The 18,237-nt window shown below is 41.7% G+C and overlaps 1 long non-coding RNA gene across 1 annotated transcript; it reads right to left on the bottom strand.

The window, feature by feature from the left end:
* Positions 1-5,004: 5,004 nt before the first annotated feature.
* Positions 5,005-16,116, bottom strand: LOC148127226 (uncharacterized). The gene is made up of 3 exons (XR_015742112.1): positions 16,096-16,116; positions 15,800-15,886; positions 5,005-5,198 (listed from the first exon to the last, which is right to left on the bottom strand). It is a non-coding gene; the product is annotated as an uncharacterized LOC148127226 (long non-coding RNA).
* Between the last annotated feature and the right edge of the window lie 2,121 nt (positions 16,117-18,237).

The raw sequence follows: 18,237 nt of genomic DNA, 5'->3' as shown, positions 1-18,237 counted from the left end.
CTCATCTTTCCTCTGTTTATTCAAGGGATGTCAAATTTCTAATTGACTCAATTGTTCTGTGGCAAAGAACACACAGTGTTCAGATTTCATGCAAACTTGCTGCCAAATCCCCACTGAGTTTGCTTTTTACTCCAAAGTTCTGAGGCCTTCACAAAGGCTCGTTAGCTCATTTGCCAGCTTGCTGTTTGCCAAATCCCTGTCTTAGTGCACACAGAACCCATCAGGGTATAAGATACTCCTGCCAGATCTGGCAGTAAATGGATACTGTCTTTTCCAAGAACTCCTTGTTCTTATTCTTTCATACATGACTAAAAGATTTTGGCATTCTTGGTCTCCATATCTCAAGGGCCAAAGGAGAACTGTGAGGCTGCAGAATGAATTTACTACAGTACTGCCACCCTAGACATCTTGATGAGCCTCTTGGTTTCTCATCCTGGCATTCAGCATGGACTGAGGAAAAGATGATGGCACAGTAGGATAAAGAGGATGCAAGGAGCTGTTTTTTTTTTTCAAGTGGAAAAAAGTTCTGAAGAAAGGTTTGCCCCAAATCACCAACACTATCTTCAGCCTGTTGGAAGAAAAATCCTTCTGGATTCAGTTCCAAATGGGGGAAAAGATACTGGAAACACGGAGGCTGTTTGAAAGGTTTAATGGTGGACAGGACCACATGGCCTGGAGCTCCAGAGTGAAAAGGAAGGATGATCACATACTTCAAGGTGAAGGAAGAGATCAAGAAAAAGAGGCTGAGGTGCTGAGAGTGCCTGGGTTTTATAACCTTTGTTGGGATTTGAATTGAAGCTTGTATTCTGACTGGTTGTCAGACTCCTATGGGGCCATGCAGGGGCAACTCTGTAGGCTGTCCTGAGTTCCAGGCTTGGTTGAGCCTTGCTGGATGATGATGCACTGAAAGGGCTCTAGGGCAATTGCTATAATTTTACCTGGAGATCTTTGTTATGAAAAGTATTCTGGCCCAGGCCTTAATGGCCCACCCATTAACAAAGGTGGGGGTGAGTTTCTACTTCTGAAGTGAGTTTCTGTTCTTGAATTTCTACTCTTTTTAGGGGAAATATTCTGCCTTTTTAATATTTCCTAGGATATTTCAATTTTCTAGGAGAGGGGTAGGTGCTAACTTCCTACAAATCAACCTGCAAGGCTGATCTCTTTCCATTCAAACATTTCTTGGTAGTTTACCCAATATTGAAGCAACTTGGAACTAAGGAGAAACTCCCTAACAGTGAGAACAATTAACCAGTGGAACAACTTACCACCAGAAGTTGTTGGTGCTCCAATACTGGAAGTTTTTAAGAAGAGATTTCAGACAAACATTTGTCGGAAATGGTCTAGGGTCTCCTGCTTGAGCAGGGGGTTGAACTAGAAGATCTCCAAGGTCCCTTCCAGCTCTATTCTGATTGATTGATTGAAAATAAAAGGAGAACTACAATGTTCATAGGAATCTGATATATGTTTGTTTCACCACCGTATCAGCTTGTGAGGTAGGCCAGAAAAGAAACATACCCAAAAGTACTACTTCTACTTTATTGCAAAGTTACACTAACAGAATCTGAAAATACATTTCTTCCCTGTCACCTAAGAGCTGAAGCAGCCAGGAAGGGTCTCTTCTGAGACATGTAGCATCCCCACATTTCGTAGGGCTAAGTTGCTGCTTACGCAACTGTTTCCCCAGCAGATGCTCTTCCCCCTCTACTCCAAGATCATTCCCACAGAGCACTGTACTTCTGTTATTAAAAGCAGATATAAACCACGGAAAGTTTGAAATCTTGAAATAATGTTATGTTAGGCACTGTTTATATACTGCTACATTCTTTTGTGTTCTGTTTATAACAATTTTCTGAGGATACATTGCATTTTTCTGAGGGTACATTGGGTTTAGCAACTATTGCTATGTTTAAATGTATAGAAGATATTTTATACATGATGCTCTTAGTGCAGTTGGCTTCACTAGATTTTCTTTTGATATCCTAAATAAAGTGGAACTAGTCCATTTTCTCTATTTTTCAGGTTTCTGAAAAAAGGTGGAATCTACGTCTTAGGCTGAACAAGAACTAACTAACTAAGGATAAGAACAATAGGTCAAATGCAGATGGCTTAGGATGGATTGTCCAACACTGAATCCATGTCTTGTTCTATTTGATGCAAGCTGATGGACAGATGGCCAAAAGAGCTAAAAAGGGAAAGCAACCTGACGGCTGTGGAGCAGCTTGAATAGGAGGGGAAGGCCAAGTCTTCCTTCCAGCCAGGACTGACATCACAGAAATGCCTGTTTGCCAAATGGGAAAAAGGGTTTTGGCATATCTGGATCTCCAACTTGCACTACTCAAAGGCTGCTTTTCTGAGGACAAATAGAACAGTGTGTGCCATTCAAGAAAAATGGGAGGGGAAACATCCTGATCTGATTATGCATTAAACAGAATTGGCAGCCACTGCACGATCGGTAATTTTTGCATGAGTAAAGCTTTCCAGTGATGGCACGGCAATCCCTTTGTCTGCAGAGGATAAAAAAAAAACCCATATCCAAATCCTCCTAAATCCCCAAGACCCAACAACCAGATCCTGCCTGTCTGCATCATACAGCCACAGCTACAAATATGATGTTGGACAAAATGCCTTCAGCTTGCACCATGTCTAGATCATTGTCCCACTGTTGCAACCTTGTCTTCTGAAAATCTTTAAAATGTGATCCATGGCCCTAAATAGCTTTTCAGTTCCTAGACTATAACAGTCCCCCTTGGCTTTTTCCCCCAGAGTCAGATAACAGATAACAGATAATAAGAGTTGGGAGGAACCTTGCAGGTCTTCTAGTCCATCCCCCCCCACCCCCGCCCAAGCAGGAGACCCTACACCATTTCTGACAGGTGGCAGTCCAGTCTCTACTTGAAAGCTTCCAGTGATGAAGCTCCCACAGCTTCCGAGGGCAAGCTGTTCCATTGGTTGATTGTTCTCTTATTTCTGGAAATAAGGAGAAACTGTCAGAAAGTTTCTCCTTATTTCCAGGTTGAATCTCTCCTTGTTCAGTTTCCATCCATTATTCCTTGTCTGGCCTTCAGGTGTTTGAGAAAATAGCTTGACCCCTTCCTCTCTGTGGCAGCTCCTCAAATACTGGAACACTGCTTTCATGTCTCTCCTGGTCCTTCTCTTCACTAGAGAAACCGTGCCCAGTTCCTGCAATCGTTCTTCATATGTTTTAGTCTTCAGTCCCTTAATCAACCTGGTTGCTCTTCTCTGCACTTTTTCTAGAGTCTCAACATCTTTTTTATAATGTGGTGAACAAAACTGGATGCAGTACTCTAGGTATGGTCTTACTAAGGCTTTATAGAGTGGTATTAGTACTTCCCTTGATCTTGACTGTATCCCTCTGTTAATACAACTTAGGATTGCATTAGCTTTTTTGGCTGGTGCTGCATACTGCTGGCTCATATTTAGCTGGTTATCCACTAAGACTCCAAGATCCCTCTCACAGTTACTGCTATTGAGCCTGGTTTCACCCAGTCTATATGTGTACTTTTGGTTTTTCTTGCCTAAGTGTAGGACTTTACTTTTCTCTACATTGAATTTCATTTTGTTAGATAGGGCCCAGTGTTCTAGTGTGTCAAGATCCATCTGGATCTTGAGCCTATCTTCTTGGGTGTTAGCTATTCCTGCCAGCTTAATATCATCTGCAAATGTGATAAGTTCCCCTTCTATTCATCTATGTCAATAATGAAGATATTAACGTCCTGACTTTCACGCTGCAACACAAGAGATTCCTTTACACTGGAGTCCACATTTTGGATAGAGAGGACCATTGGTTTGAAAGAGAAATAAAAGAATCAATCTATGTTAGAACTGAACAGCCCTCCCTCAGCAGAGGGGGAGGAATAAAACTACACCTGTCTCCAGTCTACAAAATTGCAGCCCTTTCAGCAGTTTCAAGAAGATTCCACAGCCAATTGAACCCTGTTTCAGGTGACCCTGAAGGCACAGATAAACCCTCAAGTTTATCTGTGCCCCCAACAGCTCCCATAGAGAGTGCTAACAACCAGGCGACTGCAAAGAAATATAATCGTTCCACCGTGCCATCCTGTCAACCTATCTTTCCATCCCCACCACCATTTAGTCTTGACTGTCAGTGCCTATCCTTTCATCTCCCCATCATCATTCACAACCGATGGAGTTTCTTGCATGAGAAATGAAACATTTTCTCCTTTTTCCTCAAAGAAGAAAACAATAGTCCAGTTGCCTTTTGAAAAAACACCTTTGAGACAACTATAACTTGAATGATTGAGAATCTCCACAGACAAGAGGTCCCTTTATTTTTAGAGTAACACCTAGCAGTTACAAGCAGATGCAACAGTTTCTTTCTGGTTAAAAAAACCCAGCATGCCTACAAAATCAACCACAGCCATGGGCCAGTATCCCACAAGGCAAGGATCAGAGACTAAGCAGAGAATTCTGCAACCGAGCTCTGTAATTAATCCACTTTATATTAATACTTTAACAAGGCAATTCTTCATACTAAGACTTCATACTAAAATTTACGTTGACCATGGACATATCCATTTAATTTTCTTGGCAAATGGTACAATTGTTTTCCCATCCAAGATGCCGTTGACTCCCTCCAGGATGATTTACAGCGAAGTTCCAGCGAAGCCTATAATCCTGGGATAACTTTGAGGTCTCCCAAACCAAATTGTAAACCTGTTTAGCAAGGCCTGAAATGCCTCAGGTTGCTTATCCCTAGATTAGAGGAACAGACCTGTGATGTGATAATCCATGGCACAAGTAACTTGAATAATAATTATTTTCTAAAGTTTCAGTGTTGAAAGTACTGTATTTAGGAAAAGCTATTTTAAAGCAACAGTTGCTATTATAGTTCATGCCACTATATGGCATCAGTGTTCTGCATTCCCTTTTTAGATGATTATGTTCATATCAAAAAGTGTCAAAAGTGACTTAGTGAGGTGGCCTAATATGCACCTTCTCTAGCTTACTAAAAAAATGTAAAACTCTCTTTCAGATTTTTATTGGACACTTTAAAGAAATATATAAACAGGCAAAAATATTGATAAAGGTCCAGTCCGACTCTAGGGCACAATGCTTATCTCCATTTCTTAGCCAACATTATCCGAAGCCTGGGTTTGAGACCCGAGCACTGCGCAGTGGGTTGAGGTCAGCGTTTTTAACTGATGAGCCATCACCACCTATAAACAGGTACAAGAAAGATTTCTTTAAAAATAAAAATATAATACAGATGAATAAATCGAGGATTTTATAATGTTGAGATTATAACTTTCTAAGGTATCATTAGTTATAGTTCAAGTTCAAGATATTAAATATATCACACTAAAAGACTAAGAGTCGCTGTTATATCTGAGCTAGAGTGAATATTACAACTCATGGTTAACATAGTTTTATATGCAACCTTTAATTGACCAAAGTCATAAAAAACCACAGAGGTCAATATTTATAGGCTTATCTGGTGACATCAAATAAGAGTAAAATATTAGTTCATTCAGAGACTAAAGGATGAATGAGAATGGCAACTATTTTGTGATTTTTAATATACATCTAAAAGCACAATTTATTTCAATGTTTATGATAAAGGATTAAAAGAATTACTGAAAGGTACAAGGGTGAAGAAGTATTGAATGTCAGACAATCCATTGTTTCTAAGCACCCAAAGTGAATCTGAAAAAATACAGACGTGGAAGAAAAATGAAAATAAAATAAATGAAAACAGAATAACAGAAGGAAGAGAAATTACAAGTTCTCTGTGAAGAAGATAATCTCCTAATAGAATTAAGAATTAAGAGAGAGGAAGATATGGAAGCTACTTGGAATGAGAAGAATTCTGCTAGCTAGTGGGACCACAAATTTGTCTAGTGCTGTGCTAATGGGAAATCTTAAAAGATCCAAGATTTCTGGACTCATTCTGTACGTTTGCTGAGGTACATTGGTTGAAAAATGATTGCCCTATGATTCACCATTTTTCCCAGTTATGGGAACAAAAGTTTTAGTAAAATGTGGATAGATGGATACAGATGAAAGGGAGAGAGATTAAAAACATGAAATCTTTCCCATAATTTTGCTACAAGTGGAACAGCACTTTTCCTATGCAAATGTCATTGTTTGCAAAAGTAAGCAGTGAGCAATGGACATTCATAGAAAATAAGAGTGTAGCTGGTATAGTTGTCAATTATTCTTTCAAATGTGTGTTGCAAAATCTTAGATCACAGTGTCAGAAAGATGTTAAAATCAGGTGAGGTGGGACAAAATTGCAGGGGTAATTTAAGGAGTGTCATGCACAGTTTTTCTCACTAGCATTTCCTCAAACGATTATACTGTTTACCTGTGTCTGATTGTTGCAAGAAAAATCCAATTTGGTTCTAAGCCAGGAGAAAAAAAAATCAAAGGAGGTTGGCTACAAGGAAATAAGATTTATTTGGTTTCCAGAAACTTCAATGACAGCAGAATGTTTCTGGGGTAGCTGACAAAACGGCTGAGTGAGTGGATGGATCTTTATAGGGTTCTGATTGAGATGCTCCAGGGGGGTTGTGCAAATGAGCCTTGTGCCTTTTGCTTTTCTAATTGTGGTGGTTTAGTTCTATTATGTCCTAAGAGTCATGTCCTGTCCTTAGAATTTGGGTGGGGGAATGTAGATTTTAATCCCATCAGCTCCAACTTCCTGTGCATTTTGTTTATGAATAGATTGGCCCAGTCTTCCTGAATGGATACAAAATCTCCATTCCAAAAGACCGGTCTCTTCTGCTTGAGGCTGTTTTACTATGCAGGAAGACTGGAGCTGCTTTCTGCCTTTAAGAACATGTTTCTCCATTTCTCCTTCAGGGAAATATTCTATCCTATCTCTTTTAATGTTAAGAATAAAGAATATTTTAATCTGGAGAGAGGAGGGGGGCTTCCGACATGGTGAGTCCACAACAATCTGTCCCTAAGCTAGTATTTCAGGTTGTCTCTAACGGGTACTTATCGTCACTGTAACTAAGTCCAATCCATCATACTGCTAGTCATCCTTTTCTTCTCTTTCCTTCCACCTATCCCAGCATTAGACCTTTCTCTACAGGCACAAAAAAACATACACTGTGTAAAAAGAGAGAAACCCCTTCTCTCTGAAAACTACTAGATTGAAAAAGCATCTTGGGTAAATGGCATATTACAATATTACATATTATGAACTACAAGGACTTGTCCATGAAATTTCAGCTCAGGGTACCTTTCATTTTTCTATAGCTTTACATACAGATTAAATCAGAGACTACTTTTCCGAATGTCACTAGAATGGCCCCATGAAGAGATCAGATATCAGCAACTCTTTCTGAGTTATTAGCATACCTTGCAGCAAATCAGGTCCACACACAGTTGCACAGTCTTTGCCCCTCCAAGCAACAAAAGACTCCCTCCAAAGTTCCTTATCCACAAAAATCTAATGTTCTTTACGACACATCAAGTTTAGGTTTACATACACCCCCTCTCTTTCCCTGTCCCTCCCCCTTCCCATTAGGTTGGATTGGGGCTCGAATGATCCTGGTGATTGAGTTACCTTAGCAGTGAACAATGTATTTGGTTTGTCCTACAAACTTCAGATTTTTTCCACTTAGAGCGGGGGCGGGGGCGGGGGGGAGACCACTGCATTGCCATGAAGAAAAGGGGAGGCAAATGCAGAAAACATGTAGAGACCACTTCCTTCCTGGCAAGGTCATCAGCAGTGCTCTGCTTCTCCTCCCCAAACAGCTTTAACTGTTTTGCACCTTTAGAAGGGAGGGAGGGAGGGAGGGAGGGGAGTGGGCAGAACCTAATTTGAAATGCAGTGGGGTTGCCTACTGTGGCTTCTTTAACAGTGGAAAAAATACTAAAGAAACAAAAGAAAGTACTGAAGAAGAAAATAAGCTCTAGATATTTGGCAGGAAAGCTAAGAACTGGGCAAAATAATTAAAAAGTTTATCACAAGGAGGGATTAACTGCAAAGTTAATAAAGAAGAACAGGTATTTCAATAGTTTGTTTGCATTTTGGTATGCCCCAAAGCCACAGGTGCGGAAAATAAACTTGCTTTTTTGTCATTATCACAAAAACAAGCCAGTGTTCTTACAAACTGTTCTTTGTTATTCTGCATTGCATTTGATTTTCCACTCTTCCTCTGGTCCATGTTACTTCTTTCCCACTTGTCCTATTATGCTTAATGTTGATGCTTTATTTATTCACTTTTTTATTACATTCTATATAAAATAGGTACTTTAATTTTGAAAGTAGTAAGTAGCAAATAAGTGAGTAAGTTTAACCAGCTCAGGGACATTTTTTCCTTTTTATAATGAAATTAGTATGTTTTTTAAAGTGGGAATAGTGTAGCATGGTCTTTCAAGATTATATATATCAGCAGATAGATACACAGCAGAGCTGGCTTTGCTATTAAGTGAAATGAAGCTCTGCATTCTGATAATGTAAGAGGTTTCCTCCATCAGGCCCTACAAGGCCAACCAAATGCTGTCAAGAAATTCACAATTGGGATAGGAAAAACATCTCTCTCCCCCATTGTTACGACATATTATCTGTCTGGGATTCTTGACCATTGTTAGCCAAGTTCTCTGTCAATTTATCTAATTTGCTTTAAAATCCGCAGCCATCGCTATACTCAGAGGTGGGATTCAAATTTTTTAACAACCGGTTCTGTGGGTGTGGCTTTGTTGGTGGGCGTGGCTTGGTGGTCATGTTATTGGCTGGGTGTGGCCAACTCAATATCACTCACATCGAGGCATGCATCTCTTCGCCTGGCCTCTCATGACTGTGGGGATGCTGCAACAGTCGTAAGTGTGAAAAATGGTCATGAGTGACTTTTTTCAGTGCCATTGTAACTTTGAAAGGTCACTCCACACAAGCAAAGTACCAGCAAAGGAGGGGTAAAAAACTCCAGAGAAGTTCCTGAGACAGGAAGTCTAGTCCTGCCAAGAATGTAGTAAGGGTTAACAGAGAGGCAGTTTCTGTAAGCAACACCAAAATGTTTCCTTCCTGCCTTCCTTACGGGATTAGGCCAGTAATTTCTTCTAACAACCGATTCTCCAAACTGCTTAGAATGTTAACAACCGGTTCTAGCGAATAGGTGAGAACTGGTAGAATCCCACCCCTGGATTCAACCGGTGTTACCAGCGGTTCGATGATTATCTTTCAATAGAGCCAGGCAGAACCGGTAGCATCCCACCCCTGGCTATACTGAATGGCTCCACAGTTGTTGCATTTATGACTTGGCTTTTCTTGTTAGTCCAGTCTAATTGGCTGTCCCACCTCATCACCATCTTGCAGAAGATCACAGGAAAAGTTGTGAGAAGCCCCAGAAAATGATGCAAGCAGCAGAGAGTCTACCAGTTCAGGAGACGCACAGAGCAGTGTGCCATGCTGAGGCTGCTACCATACATTTAAACGTTGAGTCAGAAAGAACAAAATGTTCTGGGCCAGCCTCAAGTGAATGGGAAAAGGAAGATGAGTTGGACAATGCCAAAACTGAGTGGTAGATTTCAAAGAGGCAGTGACACACAGATTGGGGTCAGGCTGATCTTTTGGCTGGTATTCTTTTTGAACAGAGATTATGCAATTATCCTTTCAACTTTGAACAGGGTCAGGAGTCTGTGTGGCTCTTCTGTATTTTCAGCAATCTCAGGCTGACTATTTGGGGAACAGATGAAGAGAGAGGCAACTGCTCCTTCCTAGGCCAATACGGAGTGCTGGTTTTCCCCTTTTGGAATTGACCTTCCCCAGCAAGATTTGAGGGGACATTCTGGAGTCACACTTAAGCAAAGCCATTGATTGTATAATGCTGAACCACGTGAAACCTTAAACTGAGGCTTACAAACTACGGTATAATATCTGGATTCATACAAGATGCTAAATTAAACCTTGATAACAATGACTGGGAGGCTTGGGGGTATAATCCAATACTTGGGAAGACAGAATGTGAGGATATTGTAGTACTTGTATTTTGAATGACAAAAATGCACAAATATATTTTAAAAAAGCAAAAAACAACAACCCCCAAACCACGTCTATCACTGAAAATAGAACATCAATTTGATTTAGTGGTTAAGACATCAAGTTAGAAACCCATAGACAGTGATTTCTAATCCTGCCTCAGGCACAAAGCCACCTTAATTCCTTCAGACCTAGGAAGGAGGCAATGTCAAACCATTTCTGGAGGAAAAACTTGCCAGGAAAACTGCAGGAACTGGTCCAGGCATTTGCCAGGAATATTGACTCAGAGGCAACTTCCACCATGACCTCCCAAACTCTGTGAAAATGGCATGTTATAATGCTGTGCAGCTGTTATTAATCATGTTTTATATGAAGAAAACCACAGTGATTGTTGTCTATGTGCATCCACATGTGTTAATGGGTCTCTTTTTTTACAGTTAATTAACTGTGACCGGCTGTGGGGGTTTTTTTCCTAGTCTGACATTGTATAGTTTGCTATTTGCTCTTGTAATTTTTCTACTAATAAAAAAGGAGTTTCAATGTTATCTTTGGCTTTCTTCCCATACAAAATGCTTGTCAAGAAACAGTTCTTTTCTTGTATGTTAACATGTTGTACTTCGAATTCAGTCACATAGAGAGTACCGTTTTTCTCCAGCAATACGGCCTCCCCCAATAGGAAGTTGCAGCATGTTTTATAGGCATAAAATGAAATTAAGCCCCTCCCCCCAAATTGAGGCCTATATTAAACATGCAAAATGGGGGGGAATGGCAGGGGGGCTTGCCGTTAGGAAGTACTTTTGTTGCATACTCAGATATGGTGCTGTCTGCAATGACCTTGGCGTTGGTGGGGCACTTCATATCGGGAGACCTTCCGCCACCATTGCTTTCCCTTCTCCCCGTGCTGCCGCAGCATTTAGAGCAATGCCACGGCATTTGGTGCAGTCACGCATGGCCAGCCAGGGCTCCTCCCTGCCACCGGAGCCCGGTGGAGACACTCGGCTTCAGGCACTCCTGTCGCTGCCTTCCCGGGCATCGTTCCAAGGCAAAGCCTTCCTTGCCCGAGAGGGCAGCCCAACCCCATGTTGGGAGGCGAATCTCCTGGGGCCACAGCACAGGATTGGCCCACCCTGGGAGAACTTCTCAGCCGCCATCCCTGCCTGGTGCCGGGCAGAGTACGACGAGCTTTGCCTGGGGCACCAGTGCAGCTGACAGGCGGGCCCTCCTGCCTGATGGCAGAGCTCTCACCAAGGCAGTGAGCGCCTCCCTGCCGGGCCTTCCGCTCATCCTGCCAGGGCTGAGCCAGAGTCAGGCAGGCCGGGCAGAGCTGGGAAAGTGAGCCATGGGTGCGCGCCCGCCTGCCAAGCGAAAAAGCCGTGCCAACCCGAACTTGGCTTCCCAAGTCCCTCCAGCCCAAACCCAAAGGGGCCACCGGGAGAGGCTGCCTGAGGCAGTGATAGCGCCCACCCATCCGTGGACAGGGAGGCGAGGCAACGGTAGCGCTGCTTCCCTGGCTGGCGGGTCTGGTGGAGAGACCTTGAAGCCGCCCATCCTTTCCACCCCTCATCCAGCCCGTCCCCATCCCCACGCATCTCCAAACACGCCGGCAGCTCCAAACGCTGCAGCGGCACGGGCATCAGGCAGAGCCACTCACTTGGTGGGGTTCAGCTCAGAGGAGGACATGGCGCGGGCTGTTTCCTTGCCTCCCTGTCTATGGATGGGTGGACGCTATCACTGCACCCCAGCTGAAACTCTTCATGCTCTGCCCGGCACCAGGCAGAGATAGTGGCTGGGCGCTTCTCCCGGGGTGGGCCAATCCTGAGCTGCAGCCCTGGGAGATTCACCTCCCCATGTGGGGTTGGGCTGCCCTCTCGTTCAGGGGAGGCTTTGTCATACCGGTAGTAGGGTGTCGTTTTTAAAAGAATCGGCTTTGCCTTCGAATGATGCCCGGGAAGATGGCGACAGGAGTGCCTGAAGCCGAGTGTCTCTGCCGGGCTCCGGTTGCAGGGAGGAGCCCTGGCTGGCCCCGCGTGGCTGCACCAAATGCCGCATGGCTGCGCCAAACACTGCGGCGTTGCTCTAAAATGCCGTGGCAGCATGGGGAGAAGGGAAAGCAACAGTGGCGGAAGGTCTCCCAATACGAAGTGCCCCACCAGCGCCAAGGTCAACATCCAAGCCGTTGCCCCCCGCCCGATGGTGCAGGGGGGCGGAAATTAAGTCACCCCCGAAAAGACGGCCTAGCCATTTTTTCGGGGGTCAAAAAAAAAATAAGGCCCAACCTTATTTTGTGAGAAACACAGTATAACATCTCACATACTACCCCTTGCTTTCTAACTCGCTATTATGAATGTAATGTGAATTCATTTATGAACCTACGATGATCTGCTCCAGATTCATGCTGTGGCCAACCAGATTCTCCGTAAAGGTTAAGTTAGGACAACAACTCGTTCCTCTTGTTGCTTCTTAGGCATATAATTTCCTCAGTTTTCATTCTTTTTTAAAGGAATGGCTTTTAAAACATTAAATTTTTGAAGGAACATCTATCCTCAGGTACATTTACCCATCCTGTCAGGTCTGGCAGGAGGGCCTGCTGTGGGCCCTGTTTGCTAAAAAGTTCCTTCTGATGGGGCCCAAGAAGAGAGCCTTTTCTTCCATTTGAAACTTCATCCCACCCTTCCCCGTTTAGCTCTAATACCAGAAATACCTTAAAACCTGAGGGATTTTTTTCAGTAGGCTTGGGGATCCCATGGCAATGAGGAGCCTGCAAGATGGTTCCATTGTACGTGAAAATTGGGTGCAATCTCCCATAATCCTGTTTCTATTTTGTTAATTGTTTAAATGTCTACTTAAGATTCTTTTTTAAAATTGTATATTGCCCATAGTCACATCAGTGAGATGGGTGGCTGTATACATTTGATAAATAAATACTGCTTGCATGCATGAACATAGGACACACATAGACATCATCCCATTGCCAGCAATCTCTGGAGTGTCAGAGAGCAGGTGTTAATCTAACAGCATTTGATTTTGCATCTGGTATAGCAATGTTAGACTGCCTTTATTGTTTTGCTTTAGAAATATCTGTGGATAGTTAGTTGTTGTCTTTCTTTCCCTGTTGCATTTTGCACGCTTATTATCTTCTTTTAATTGCTCCTCAAATCATTCCCATATGCAAAATCACATGTTATCTTGCATCATCTCAGGAATCACTAAGTTTTAATCCTGTATTTGCTTTCCCTCAATCAAAACAGCTCAGAGAACAAAACTGAGGCTATTAAACAGTTCAGCTGAATGGATGGAAAGAGGGAGAAAGATTACTTGTTAAAATAAAAAGTGGCTTTCTTCTACAAATCCCTCTCATTGAGGCAGAGAGAGAAACAAAACTATATTTTGAATACATTACATCAATTCAGGATCTTTGTACCAAGGATGTTTGAATGATCCTTTTGGACCCAATGTAAAAATAATTATTTTTAAAAATGATTTTTTTAAATTTCACCTATATGTGTACTTGGGAGCTAATGCTAATCACACAGCAGTGATGTTACATAGACATAGTGAGGTGCACCTATTAATGCTCCTGTTGCATTCTGGATCAGCTGCACCTTCTGATTTTCTTCAAGGGCAGCCCCATGTATTACACTGCAGTAATCCATTCATAAGGTTACTGAGGCAACCCCACCCCCCAATTATCCACAGCCATCCAGCCCTCTCATGATTGAGCCTGACTCTGTTCCTCTCCATCCAGATGTGCACAGCTTCCAGATATGGGAACAGGACCAACAGCATTGCTTGCAGGGCCCAGGATCAAGATGTACAATTGGGTGTATGGACAAAACAATAACTTGCTCTGTGCTGTAAACATCTATCTTTTTAAAAGCATTCAATTTCAACACAGAGCAAGGTGGAATATTGCACACCCATTCATGCCGCAGTTGTTTTTCCTGTTGTCCCAAGTCAAAGCCCAGTAGGTTTTTTTTTTTTTAAAAAAGCATTCTCATTACTATCTGCAGCAGTAACTATTCCCAGATGCCACACAATAATCAGTCAGTCTTATTTGCCTTCTATCTTCAGTATATCCTGGCTGCCTTTAGCAAAACAATGATACATATTTGGCCAAGGATGCCATAATCATATTGTTGTCAAGGTCAATTTCAGTCTGAGAAAAAGGAAAGCCAATTAGCTTGCCAGCTAATTGGTTCAAAGTAAACATGCTTGCATATTTTTATGTAATCCACTGCTGTCTGTTTCCTTTTTTTTTTTTTACCTTTCCAAGATTTCAAAGTATTGCCAGACTAATTTTCAAGGATGACAAGATATAACAGTCCTAAGACTGGCAAAATGAGAATGATAGGCAATAGCTGGTGCTGGGAATATGAGGTTTTCTTTGGAAGCAGTCATTTCGGAACAAGAGTCAAGAATGTGAAAAAAAGAAAAGAAAACTAAACTAAACATATGTGATTGAGAAACTTTGCTGGCAAGAATTTCTTTCTCTGGAGCCAAACTTAAGAGTTTGCTTGATAAGAAACTCCACATTTAATCTAATTTTAATTAGAATACATTTAGCATCTATAATCTGGTCCTTGTTGAGATCAGCCTTTGGTGAATTCTACCAATACCAACAATAATACCACTGAGCCAGGCAGGCTCAATGCTACTTTCAGAGATTACGTTGCTTCCAAGCCACCTCTCTAAAGTTCAGAGTTTGCCCCTATGAGTTCCTGGAATTTGGTAAAGTTGTTTCTAGAAAATTGCTGGGTCATTTTGTTCAGAAAGTACAGGAACCACAGGGTTGATTTATTGAAGCTGCGCAAAGAAAGAATCTGTCTCTCTCGTGCTTAATTTTTGGACTAGGTTTTATGGTTTTTTTCCCTGTTTTTCTCAGTATAAAACTGTATGTACTGATAATCCATTTTTTCTAGGGATGTGCTGTATTTTCTGAAGTCTGTTTGCTTAAGAAAAAGGAGGTGAAATTACAATCACCCAAGCCTTGCAGAATTCCAACTCTTCATCATCCTGAGCTGTGGGAATAGAAATATCTGGAGGGCCACAATAGTCTCATAATAGAGTAGAGTAGAGTAGAGTAGAGTAGAGTAGAGTAGAGTAGAGTAGAATAGAATAGAATAGAAGTTGGAAGGGACCTTGGGGGTCTTCTAGTCCAGCCCTCTGCCCAAGCTGAAGAACCTCTACTACTTCAGATAAGTGACTGTCTAGACTCTTCTTTAAAACCTCCAGTGATGGAGCACCCACAATTTCTGGAGGCAAGCTGTTCTACTGGTTAATTGTCCTCACTGTTAGGAAATTTCTTCTTAATTCTAGGTTGCTTCTCTCTTTGATTAGTTTCCAACCATTGTTTCTTTTTCTTGCCCTCTGGTGCTTTGGAGAATAATTTGACCCCCTCTTCTTTGTGGCAGCCCCTCAAATACTGGTTTGAGAGCGAAGAGTTTAGTTTGATTGCCATCATTCAGTGATATAAATCTCCAGTTCATGTAATTTCAACAAGCAGAATAGTCAGTTAGTCCATTTAAACTCTGGATAAATCAGTGGTCTAGACTGACCCATCGTGAGCTTTGAGAAGCTACTGTATAAAGGCTCTATCTGACAAAGGATAAAGCTGTGTAACATTTCAATTTAGTAAGAATGCCATCAAGAATCATAACTAACCCATTGGGAGGGGGGCAGAGTGGAGAATGCGTAAGGGCCAGCAGAATGTATGAATGCATACACAAAGAGCATCTTAATTAATAGGGTTGCACAAGTCATACAGTAAGAGGGGTTAATTTATGGAGAAATTATAATAAAACTAAAAAGACATTTTGAGAGACTCCTTACCTGTAGCTTGCTTATGCCTTAATCAGGCTCTGTCTTACATAAATGGAATTTGGCAATGCACCAGTTTCACTTCCAGATAGTAATTACCTAGACCAAATTTATGAAAGGCATTAGAGCTTCCACCTGTATAGAGGCAATAAATATTTTCTGAAAAGGGCAAACACCTACTTGTGATTCATCAGTGGGGAAGTATGGACAAGGCTCAGAAACAAGTTGCTTTTATTGCAGAGACAAACAAATATCTTACAGTATGGAAGATCAGCTACTCCAAAATCTAAAAATGTCCCCCTACTTACATGTCAGCTCCAGGATTTCACCTATTTCTCCCACTATTATTTGGTCTGTTTCTCCGATTATTACTTGGTAACTGACTTTTTTCCAACCATTTTTCAGCTTTGAAGGTGTTTTGATCATGAGTTTGTCTGATCCCTGATGCTTCCTTTTGGCCTTGCCAGTTTCAGGCTTCAGGATATACTGTATTTAAGGGACATTAAATGAATACAAAGTGTTCATCATTCTTGTACGGTAGAAAATGAAAACACTGTGGCCAATTTACCAACACAACTGCTTCAGAAGTTGAAGTCAAGCAAATATGGTTAATTCATCTATGTGCACCTTAAATAAAATAAATGTTCTTTGCATTATCTTAGACCTGTTGCAATATTCTGCCTTTTGGAGTCCAGACCATGGGAGTGTTGTTCTTTTCTGTGCAAACAATATTATGGTTCTCAAGCTTTACAGTTGCAAGCTGTAATGGATTCTGCTGATAAAGAAATTTTTTAACCAAATATCTTGGTTATTTTCATTCAGCTAGCCTGAGGCATCCTAGCAGCCTTTTTCATTTCACAAAGCAATTTTGTTTCATGTTGTACTGCTACAGTAACAGGAAATATTGCTGGGCATAGATGTCTTTTTATTGTTACATGTTCCAGAATTAAATATTAGTACTGTATGCCCATAATTTTATTTTAAATAATTGTACTTAGTAAATCAATCATCCCGTCTTTGCTGCTTCTGAAAAAACAACAACATACATGTTGAGGTAATTCCCCGTTAGGAGCATGAGTGCACACAGGGAGATGTAGTGAGAGTGGTGAGGAATAACACACAACCAGCACACTGATACACTGTATAGTAAAATGTAGGTTTTTACTTCCAGTAAAACGGTTAAGCAAAATTCAACAAACAGTCCAAGTCATACATGGTTAAAGCAGTCAGTTTTCAGTCCAGGGATAATCCAAAATAAAAGTCCAGTATCATAATCAGTTCAGTAACAGGCTTATATCAAATCCAAGAATAACAACGATCAGCAACAGTCAATAGGGAAATAATTCAGGAACAGCAACACTCTCAACAAGACAGAACAACCCAGGTTTCTTATGACCGACCATTTGAGGAACCACACCCAATTACAATTTTAGCATTCCCTTAAAGAGACAGTATTAAAATGTCTATCCTGGTTTATATATTTTCCAACCCAACTGCTAGGTGACTTACATTCCTAACAATACAGTTAAAAGTTTGGCTACCATGCAAACTTAATTTAACATAATTAAATCAATGAAAAAGAAGGTAGTTTAATCAGTTAAAACAAAACAATTAGGTGATAGCACCTCAATGCCAGTTGGGACTTGAATTTCCATCACTAAGCAGTGTAGTCGTAAAATGAGACTTAACAGTGGCCATTCCTCAGAGGTTGTATTCAGCAGGTTCTGACCAGTTCTGGAAAACCAGTAGAAAAAATTATCAGTAGTTCGGAGAACCAGCAAATACCACCTCTGACTGTCCCTGTCCCCATCTATTCTCTGCCTCCCGAGTCCCAGCTGATTGGCTGGGTCTTCTTTTGTTGCATAGGAGAACAGAGTTGGAAAGTAGGTTTGTCATGCCCCTGTCGGAATCTGATTCCAAGGGGGAAGCTGAGCAGCTGACAGAGAGTGGGAGTGTGGCTCCATTGGCTGTGGGAGAAACTGGGGAAGGGCACAGTCTGGCTGGGCAAAGCAGGGGAGAAGTAGAGCAAGGCACAGGAAATTCAGATGAAGATCCAGGCCCACCCCCTCTTCATCCTAGGGGATGCAGGGAAGAACGGGGAAGGGAGCAACATAGTTGCGTGGCTTACAGGGGAGGAAAGGTCCCGATTCCCTTCATTAGCTGCAGCTGGGAACACAGTGTTTAAAAAGGAAGTTTGTGCACAGAAACTTGTTGGAAACAAATCATGCATTATCTTGTTTTGTCGAGGCTTATCTGGGTTCCTGGCATCTTCCCAACTGTGTGTGTTTTATTGGCCTTTGAAGTCTGCAATTTCTTATCCTTCCCTGTCCAGTTAATTGCTGCAGCATGGTTTGTGTGGATTTTTATTTACAGTTTATATGTGCTTTGTTTTGGGACTGAATTTCCTCCACTTAAAGACTGTTCTTGGGAAAGTTTTTTCTCCATCCGAA

This window comes from Pseudonaja textilis, chromosome 2 (assembly GCF_049901715.1).
Source record: "Pseudonaja textilis isolate UNSWEBS1 chromosome 2, rPseTex1.2, whole genome shotgun sequence".
NCBI lineage: Eukaryota > Metazoa > Chordata > Lepidosauria > Squamata > Elapidae > Pseudonaja > Pseudonaja textilis.
The sequence above is the reverse complement of the archived record's forward strand: the minus strand, read 5'-3'. Positions and strand labels throughout refer to the sequence as shown.